Consider the following 10717-nt stretch of genomic DNA (forward strand, 5'->3'; position numbering starts at 1 on the left):
TCTGCATTACATTATGACGGGAAAAATTAAAATAGATATGTATAAGATGCTTATAAAGATGATGAAAGGTAGAAACATCAAATAAAACGGGAAAAATAAAATAAATCGAAGACGATGAAATCTCCTTAGATCCAGTTCTCGGACGACCGGATCTCCATAGATCTGATTCTCCAATGACCACATATCCTTTCCCGAAAAAACCACTGTAATATCAATAGGCTGCATGTATGTATGAGAAGACGATGGTTTTCGCACTTGAAATAAGGGAAAAAAATGTGTGTGTAGATTTTTGAGTGCAAGTGTTGGAAGAAATCAATGAGAATGGAGACGCTGGAGGCGTGTAGGTTTTAGGGTTTGCTATATATATATATATGATGATTGTAGGTATGAGTTAGTTTCTATTTGGGCTTCATTTATTTGGGCTTCATTTAAGTTGTAATAGCATCGACTATAATTCGGCCTTCCAATCCAAGTGTAATTTTGATTGCAGGCTGATACCCAACATTTGTTGAGACTATAAAATAGTTATACATTTTGGTCCAAAATTAAACATAAATAATGTATTTTTTCAAAATAATCTTCTACAAATACTTATAATCAAATTTGATATTAGTTAAAATTAATATTTAAAAAATTAGCCTTAAGTTCTAAATATATATATATATTGTTTTAGACCATTTTTACACTAACACGGTTATATGATAAATTGAGCTCACATTTTAACACAATTATCAAGCAACATATATTTTATTAGATAATTATTTTATTAATGCACGTACTTATGTTTTAATTTATTGTATTTGTTTTTAAATTAATATTTTAATTTTTTAATTATATTAATAATATAACTTTTATATTAGATTTTTCAGTTTGAATTAATAGTGATATTTGTTATATCTTATCCATAAATACAAATTTATAGCTAAAAATAAAAATATATAAATAAATACATTAATTGGCATTTCTCATTATGAACTAACATAAAGATGTAGCTCATGTTTTTACAATCTATTCTAATTTGGGTTTATAGCTAAGGATGTTAATGGCGGGTATGGCAAACCCATCTTAACGCACTTAATGTATTTGGGTTTTTTTGTGCAGTTGACTCTTTTGATCAAATCTCAAAAACTTTGGAATTCATTTCTCATAATGAACGTGTTTTCCATGGTGCAACAAAGATTTCCATGAAATCGATTGGTACGATCTATTCTATTTCATTCTTCAAAATTGGACTTTTGACACATTTTTTAAAATTAAAAAATTTCTTTATTTACATGTAGATTATTGGAATATTGGTGATCCAACATACATATGCAATTTTTGTGGAGCTAAGTTTTGGTACGAAGAAAGGTTATGTCGGCATTTTAAATCTAAGGATCCTAAATATTCTCTATGTTGCATGCAAGGAAAAATCCAACTTCCAATTTTAAAAAATCCCCCTCGAATATTACATGATTTGTTGTATGGAGTGAGCGATAAGAGCAAACATTTTTGCGACAATATTCGATCTTACAACAATATGTTTTGCTTCACATCTATGGGAGAAAAAATAGACTCGAGTTTAAATAGTGGCGGGGCCCCTCCAGTTTTTAAACTACATGGCCAGAATTATCATCTAATCGGAAGTCTACTTCCATGTGAAGGCTCAACCCCCAAGTTCGCTCAATTATATATTTATGACACTGATAACGAAATTTCAAATAGAATATATGATGTCAGGTATTTTTTTTCTATATCCATTTCTTTTTATTAAATTGATGCATGCATTAAAATATATATTTTGTTAACTTTTATTGAATACGTGCTATTTTATGCAGGCAAAAAAATGTCAATAATGACCTTCATTCTGAGATAGTATATGATTTGAAATCAATGTTAGATGAAAATAATGTTTTGGTCAAGTCTTTTAGGATGGCCAGAGAAAAGATGATGGAGGAAGGGCGATCTGACGTGAAATTAAAGTTGATCGGTAGAAGAGGTCGAGATGCAAGAAGATATAATCTTCCTTCAACTTCTGAAGTTGCTGCACTGATCGTGGGAGATTTTGATCAATCTTTAGGTGATAGGGATATTTTAGTAGAAACACAAACATGACAACTTAAACGTATCAATGAATTGAATGCTTCATACTTGGGTCTTCAATATCCTTTACTTTTTCCATATGGTGAGGATGGCTACAGAGAAGATATCATTTTGTCTACTTCAAGTTCAAGTTCTCGGGGGAGAAAAAATGTAAGTATGAGAGAATTTTTTGCGTTTCGACTACATGAGAGGAATCATGAAGCATCTACAATCCTCTGTTCGAGAAGGCTTTTCCAGCAATTTGTTGTTGATGCATACACAATGATTGAATCTGCAAGGTTGACGTATATCAAGATGAATCAAAAGAAACTACGATGTGAAATGTACAAAGGCCTCCATGATGCTCTTTTGCGTGGGGAAACAGATGCATATACGCAAGGAAAACGAATTATATTGCCATCTTCATTCACTGGAGGGGCCAGATACATGATTCAAAACTATCAAGATGCGATGGCTATATGTAGATGGGCCGGATATCCAGATTTGTTTATAACTTTTACATGTAACCCCAAGTGGCCTGAAATTGTTAGATTTGTTGAGGCTAGAGGTTTGAAACCTGAAGATCGTCCTGATATTGTTTGCAGAATATTCAAAGTTAAGCTGGATGGTTTGATTAAATATATTCGTACGAACAAGATTTTCGGAAATGTTCAAGCAGGTAATGATTTAAATACAATCATTAAATAATAAATATTTTTTAATCTTGATTTGTAGAATACTAATTTTTTATAATAATTTCAAATTTGTTTATTAACCTTATTTCAGTTATATATACGGTGGAATTCCAAAAGCGAAGATTACCTCATGCACACATTTTGATTTTTCTCCATAAAGAAGACAAATTTCCAGGAACAGAGGCAATAGATGGTATTGTCTCGGCTGAAATTCCTGATGAGAAGGAGGATCCAATTTATTTTGCGGCTGTGCGTGATTTCATGATACATGGCCCATGTGGTGAAGCAAGAAAGCATTCTCCATGCATGTCAGATGGTCGTTGCACAAAACATTTTCCGAAAAACTTTGTTGACGTCACATCGATAGACGGGATGGACACCCAATCTATAAACGTAGAGATAATGGGCTAACTGTTCTTAAAAATGGTATTAATCTGGACAACAGATATGTCGTTCCCCATAATCGTTATCTGTTGGTTCGTTATGGAGCTCATATGAACGTTGAATGGTGTAACCAATCTCGAGCCATCAAGTATCTGTTCAAGTATATAAATAAGGGACATGATCGTGTGACTGCATCATTTTATCAGAGTGATAATGAAGAAAACTCGGGTAAGCATGTTGATGAAGTTAATATGTATTATGATTGTAGATATATTTCTCCATGTGAGGCTGTTTGAAGAATTTTTGGATTTGACATTCAGTATAGAGATCCACCAGTCGAGAGATTGAGCTTTCATCTCCCGAACGAACAAAATGTCGTGTTTTCTGATTTGGACCAGGTTGAAAATGTTTTTGATCGTTATTCTGTTAATCAAAGCATGTTTTTAGCTTGGTTTGAAGCCAATAAAAAATATCCTGAGGCACGAGAATTAACATATGCTCAATTTCCAATGAAATTTGTTTGGAAGCAAGAATCACGTGAATGAGTTCCAAGGAAAAGAAGATTTTCAATTGGACGTATTTTTTTTGTTCCTCCTGGAGCTGGGGATTTGTACTATCTAAGATGTCTGTTGAACGTCATCCGTGGTGAAAAATGCTACGATGATATTTCTTTTGCAAATGGTGTTCAGTATCAGTCATTTCGCGATGCTTGCTATGGATTAAGATTGTTAAATGATGACAAAGAGTATATTGATGGTATCGTCTAGGCAAGTCAATGGGCTTCAGCTTAATCAATGAGAGTGCTTTTTGCTACATTATTGTCTTCGGATTGCATTAGTCGACCCGAAGTAGTTTGGGAGTCCTGCTGGACACACTTATCGGATGATATTTTGTACAGACAACGAAACTTGCTAAAACATCAAGGTAAAAACTATTTGTTGCTTGACATTTATTTTAGAATATGTTAAAAAATTGTTAATATCATTGTTTTTTCTTAGAATTGCAATTAAATGATGAGGAAATCAGGAATTATTCATTGGTTGAAATTGAGAAGCTTTTGAGAAGTTGCGGAAGAAGTCTCCGTGATTTTCAATCAATGTCATTTTTCGGTGATCAATATTTTGAGGCTTCACGAAATAGGTTAATACAAGATGAGTTGCGTTTTGATAGAAGATCTTTATCAGAAGAATATGATCATCTTCTTAAAAATTTAAACCGTGAGCAACGTCACGTATATGACACGGTGATGGATGCGATTAATTCAAACAAGGGTGGAATGTTTTTTGTTTACGGTTATGGTGGAACTGGAAAAACGTTCATTTGGAAGACCCTATCAGCAGCCTTGAGATCAAAGGGAGAAATTGTCCTAAACGTGGCTTCCAGTGGTATCGCATCTCTTCTTCTTCCTGGTGGAAGAACTGCTCATTCTCGCTTTGCAATTCCGTTTAATCCTAACGAAGAATCCACATGCAATATCAAACAAGGGAGTCCTCTGGCAGAACTCATTGTGAAATCCAAACTTATTATATGGGATGAGGCTCCAATGATGCACAAGTTTTGTTTCGAATCACTGGACAGAAGCATGCGTGACATACTGAGGTTTTCAAATCCTTTAAGCTTTCAACTCCCTTTTGGAGGCAAACCAATTGTATTTGGTGGTGATTTTCGACAGATTTTGCCAGTTATTCCGAAGGGTAGCAGACAGGATATTGTTCATGCCACTATTAATTCGTCATATTTGTGGAGACATTGCACAGTATTGAGATTGACTAAGAATATGCGACTTCGGAATTTGGCTTCTGATGAAGATGGTGATGAAATTAAGAGATTTTCTGATTGGATTTCGAATATAGGAGACGGAAAAATTGAAGAAACAAATGATGGCTATGCGGAGATTGATATTCCAAATGAAATGTTGCTTAAAGACATCGATGATCCTATTGCAACAATCGTCAAGAATACATATCCGTTGTTTGGTAGTACAGTTTGTGATACAACATACTTCCAGCAGAGAGCTATATTAGCACCAACTCTGGATGTTGTTCAGTCCATAAATGAATACATGATATCAATGAACAATTCGGAGGGAAGGATGTATTTAAGTTCTGATTCGGCATGTCATTCGGACAGAAATGTTGATTTATTGAATGACGTTCATACTCCCGAATTCTTAAATGGAATTAGATGCTCTGGAGTTCCAAATCACGAACTAAATTTGAAGGTTGGAACTCCTGTTATGTTGCTGCGAAACATAGATCATTCTCTTGGATTATGCAATGGTACTAGATTGGTTATCACGAGGTTTGGAAACCATGTTTTGGAAGGAAAAATTCTTATAGGAAATAATGCAGGTCATAAAGTTCTTATTCCAAGAATGTCATTGACCCCTTCTGATCCAAGACTTCCTTTCAAGTTTCAACAAAGACAATTTCCCCTAATTGTTTCGTATGCAATGACAATTAACAAAAGTCAGGGACAATCATTATCACATGTTGGACTTTTTCTGAAGAAGCCTGTTTTCAGTCATGGCCAGTTGTACGTCGCTGTATCCAGGGTTACAAATCCGAAGGGCCTCAAAATTTTAATATGCAATGTAGACGGTAGCCCAAAAAACTCAACGACAAATGTTGTATTTAAAGAAGTTTTTCATAATTTGTAATATTTTTTTGGCACATTAATATCTTCACTATGAAATTTATGGTTTACTTATTACTGCACAAAAAAAAAAAAATTATATTATCTAATTTTTTTATTTATTGTATATGAATAACACTCCGTGCATCGCACGGGTGAAATACTAGTTATTATTATAAATAAATTCATCAAAGAAGAAAATGGAAGAAACAAAAAGACCGAATTGCCTGAATGTAAATAAAAAATCCCAAAAATCTTCAATATATAAGCGGTGAGATCTTGAGCAAAATTTTCTTTCTGAAACAACAACAGTATCGATTATTGCAAGGATGTATAAAAGAATAAGAAGTTGACACTGAAAAACAAATCAATCTGATTATTTCAGTTTAGATTTCATAGTTCATTGTTTATTTAATGAGTAACACTCTTGTAAAACGTCTCACATGAAATGGGTGAACCTAATACAAAAAATTATCCGTATGATTGACCCATATTCTAATCGGGCTCTCGTATCTCGTGATCCTCACACATCTGGTACGTAGGTAATCCCCAATTGATCTCTCAACTTTTCCTTGCATCCTAGGTTCTATCGCAGATTTTCGAAAATCAATAGGGAATCATGACAGTTATCATGCCCTAACTCAGGAATTGTTCATGGAAAAGGCGTATGGATTCAACAAGAGCTTGTGTTCTGTTCCTCGGCAGTCGGTGTAATTTGGCCTGGCTCAGGATTTTTTCGCAGTTTGTCCGCACGGATTGAGAAACTGAAGATGGAAATCGATGGGTTCATATGTTTACAGGTAAGAAAAATGGGAGCATGTAATTAACTCGTGTTTTTTTTTTCTTAGAAAGAATTGTGTTTTTCGGATTGTAAGTTGTTCTTCGAATCTATGTTACTCAAGAAACATTAGATTTGCGATGTGTATTGATTGGTTTCGTTTTCTTTACCTCGAATCTATGTTGCTCCAGAAACATTAGTTTTGCGACCGCTTCTTCTGCTCCTCCCCTGGCGTTTCCAACTCCTTACTCGAGCAGCCAGAAACATCTACAGCCGCTAGAGAAGGGGCGGCCGTCGGCAGGGTTGTGGTTGACAAGTATTTTGTACCTCATTTTTCACCTTTCAAGTTTGATCTGGAGCAAGCATATTATGCAACAGCAGAGAGTGTCCGTGATCGGCTCATACAGGTATAATCAAATTGATTGATGCTTTGAAATTTGCTACTCATGAACACTAGGAACTTATATCGGCCGTAATGCAACTGCTTTATTTGTGGCACTTTTTATTCCTGGTGACCATTGGGAAAGAGATATGTAACTATTTGTTTTCTTGAGGATGTTTAAGAGTTGATTTTTTTCTGAATGAATATTTATTTTTGGACCTTTAAGTAGGAACGTAGGTGGTGACACTATTTTTGTAGTTACTTCAATCTTTAAGTTTAGTTATTTTGTGGGTGTGTCTGATGATGAGGGGCGGGCTTTATTGGGACCATTTGTTGGTTTCCTTAAGATAGTGCACATGTTACTATCATCATTAGATATGGAGATTTCCCCACTATGGCTCGCATTTAAATTTCACGATCCGATTGTTTAAAAATTGGAGAGACTGCTGGACTATAGCAGATACCCGCAAAATGGTACAGAGGATTACAAACTTCTTATTTGCTTCTTTACTAGATTCCTCAAGAACGTCACCTTTTGGAAATTTCTTTCTGTGATATTTAACAGCAGACCAATTTTATTGATCTCTTCATCAGAATAACCATGAAGGTGATCTCCATTCACAATAATTCGATATGATTGCTTACGGTAACCCTTCTTTCCAGCATGTAATCCAATATTGTGGAGCAAACTAGCACATTCAAGGTACTCGAGATCTCTGTCATCCAATGCCCCTGAAAACTCGGAATCAAGAGGCTCCTTCAATTTTCTCGAACCTTCAAACATCTCCCTTGAAATGCAAGCACAAACGTTAGCTGCCTGAATCCTTTTCTTATTGTTAAACCTCGAAGAATCCTCCCACACGTGGATAACTTTGCACATATTGGAGGAATTATATCCGGTTTTCTTCTGGGTTTTGTGTTTTTAATCCGTCCCCAATTCAATTGGGTTAACCAGAGATATGTGCCTGTCGGATACCCTTCCACGAGTACCCCAAAATTCAAGATGTATCAGTGTGTACTTCTTTGCTTTCTTTAGTTCTTCTCATATATTGTAGGGTAAGCATTTGACTCTTCCAACCATGCCTTTCTAAGTAGACATTACATGAGCCATAAGTTTTCGATAGTGATAATCAAATCAATGTCACCCTTGGTGTAAATTGATCCTCAATAATGTATTTTTGATGCGATTCGAATAGGTTTACTGTTGGGCTGGTATTGCTTCTCTGAGGCGTGAACTTGAATGATCATTGCTCGTGGTGTCATTATCTTAGTTGTGTTCCTACTTCTAAGTGGAGCTGCCACAACCCCAATCTCCTGTCAGGTGAAGAATATGTTACATAATTTCTCATTCAATGCTCTGATATTGGAAACACGCTCTCTTATTTTTTCTTGTTCACTGCTTGAACATGTATGGTTTTCCACGCGGAGCAAATGGGGAACCAGTATACTTTAATGTGTTCAAACAGTGGTAAAAACCAGACGTATTCTCTCACGAACCCAACCATGACTGAGATACAAGGTCTATGCACGCAGCTTCGTCGATGAAAGATTGCATTCTGCCGTCTCCAAGGCTCACAGACACCCCTATTTGCTGCAAGATCTCTTACAAAAATGATACTCAGATTAATACGTACTTTTGTAAATCTACAGATAATTCGAGTCACTATACTAAATAGATAATATATGTTAAGAAGTACATTTTTGTTATTATTTTCATACGTAGATAAAGCACTTGCTTGGAGCATATACATAAATGAAATTTGAGAGCTTGTATAGTGCCAGTGTAACTTGATTGTGGAGATGACTTTTTATTTATTCATCTCCGAGAATTATGGGCTTGAAGGTGTGGAAACATTTTTGGGATAATGTCATTTAATAATTGGTTTGCCTCTTCCTTCCCCAATTATACTAATTATATCGTCCATAATTAATTTTTATCTGATTGAGGTAATTACTAATTATACTAAAATGGTTTAGGCACTTGCTTGGAGCATATACATAAATGACATTCGCATTATTTTTCCAGTAAGTTATACATTCTGAGCTTCATGGAGGAAATGCCGATATTTTTTGAATTAATTTTTGTTGCGTTACAAATCTCGAAGATTTTTATGTTTTTCTTCTAGTTTTGAGCTGGAAATGGCGGATACATGAGTTCTTTTGATGATTTATGCTTGTTTTTTGAATATTTGTTTTTACGGTCGTTCTCTCTGCTAAACAGATATTAGAAACTAATATATGCTTATTTGACTCAAAAGTATCACTTTTTATATGAAAAATATTAATTTTCATTGCAAAAATATTATTTTTTATATCAAAGTATTACTTTGAAAAAACATGAGAATACCTTGACGACTTAATGACATTCTAATAATTTGTGACTTACTAAGAAAACACCAACTCCATACAATATTTAATTAATATTTATAATCTGAATGATTGAATTAAATAAAGTATTACTTTTTTTTTGAAAAATATTACGTTTTCAATCAAAAGTATTAGTTTTTCTGTCAAAAATATTACTTCTAAATTATGCTAATTTGACATAAAAATTATTAATTTTTTCTGTTAAAAATATTATTTATTTAATAAAAAATATTATTTTTATGATAAAATTTTTATTTTTAGAGTATACTAATTTGACATAAAAAAGTATTACATTTTTTGTCAAACGTATTAGTTTTTCTATTAAAGGTATTACCTCTAACGTATGCTAATTGAACATAAAAAATATCACTTTTCCTTTGAAAAGTGTTGGTTTTGCTGTGAAAAATATTAGTTTTTATCATAAAAGTATTAATTTTTATGTGAAAAATATTACTTCTAACTAAATTATGCATTTTTAACATAAAAAATAATACTTTTTATTTTAAAAGTATTACTTTTACCAATACATCATCCACAATTCCTCGAGGATAAGTAAGAGAACTGTCAGCCAACTGCAGAGTAATCGTGGTTGGTTTCACCTCTCCAAACTCCAAGGACCTGAAAATAGATAAAGACATTAAACTAATACTTGCACTTAAATCACATAATGCCATATTAACAGTGGCACCACCAATAATACAAGAAATAGTAAAACTCCATGGATCTTTCAATTTTTGTGGTAGTTTCTTTTGCAGGATGGAGCTGCACTCTTTGGTCAACTTCACCGTCTCAAATTCTTCAAGCTTTCTCTTCTTTGCCATCACATCTTTCATGAATTTTCCATAGTGTGGTATTTTCTCCAAAGCATCAGCGAATGGAATATTTATATGAATTTTCTTGAAGATATCAAGAAACATAGAAAACTTTTCATCCAACGTTTTTTTCTTGAACCGCTGTGGATATGAGAGAACAGCTTTTGGCACATGCGGTTTCTCAGGCACAATTGCAGACTTGCTGGAATTTTTACTGACAAATTTTTCAGATTCAACCTCTATTTCCTCAACTTCATCACAATCCACTACCTTTGGGTCATCAACCTCAACTTCTTTCCCACTTCTCAAAGTAACAGCCTTGCATTGCTCCCTTAGATTAACCTCAGTATTGCTATAAAACGCTCCTCTCTACTGATTATTCAATGCATTCTCCAATTGACCAATATGTGTTTCAAGATTTTTCATAGAAGCGCTCACATTGGTCAAGTGCGTCTCCATACTATCGAGCCTATTCTCATTCCTTTTAAATCTTGTGGATGGCTCTGAAATAAAATTATGCACCAAATATTCCAAAGATGGTTTACCCTCACCATTCTGAGTATTGAACCCCGGTGGATGATTCAACACATTCTTATTGTTTGCA

The 10717-nt window shown here is 34.1% G+C and overlaps 1 long non-coding RNA gene and 1 pseudogene across 2 annotated transcripts; both read left to right on the plus strand.

Moving 5' to 3' along the window:
• The first annotated feature begins 1042 nt into the window (after positions 1–1042).
• LOC140862480 (uncharacterized) lies at positions 1043–5799 on the plus strand (annotated as a pseudogene).
• Positions 5800–6063: 264 nt separating this feature from the next.
• Positions 6064–8813, plus strand: LOC140866070 (uncharacterized). 2 transcript variants are annotated; one of them, XR_012144796.1, is made up of 4 exons: positions 6064–6308; positions 6420–6574; positions 6744–6959; positions 8131–8813. It is a non-coding gene; the product is annotated as an uncharacterized lncRNA (long non-coding RNA). The 2 variants fall into 2 exon arrangements; XR_012144795.1 differs by having other exon boundaries at positions 6065–6316.
• The last annotated feature ends 1904 nt before the right edge of the window (positions 8814–10717 follow it).

The sequence above is a fragment of the Henckelia pumila genome, chromosome 4 (assembly GCF_033568475.1).
Source record: "Henckelia pumila isolate YLH828 chromosome 4, ASM3356847v2, whole genome shotgun sequence".
In the NCBI taxonomy this organism is placed as follows: Eukaryota; Viridiplantae; Streptophyta; class Magnoliopsida; order Lamiales; family Gesneriaceae; genus Henckelia; species Henckelia pumila.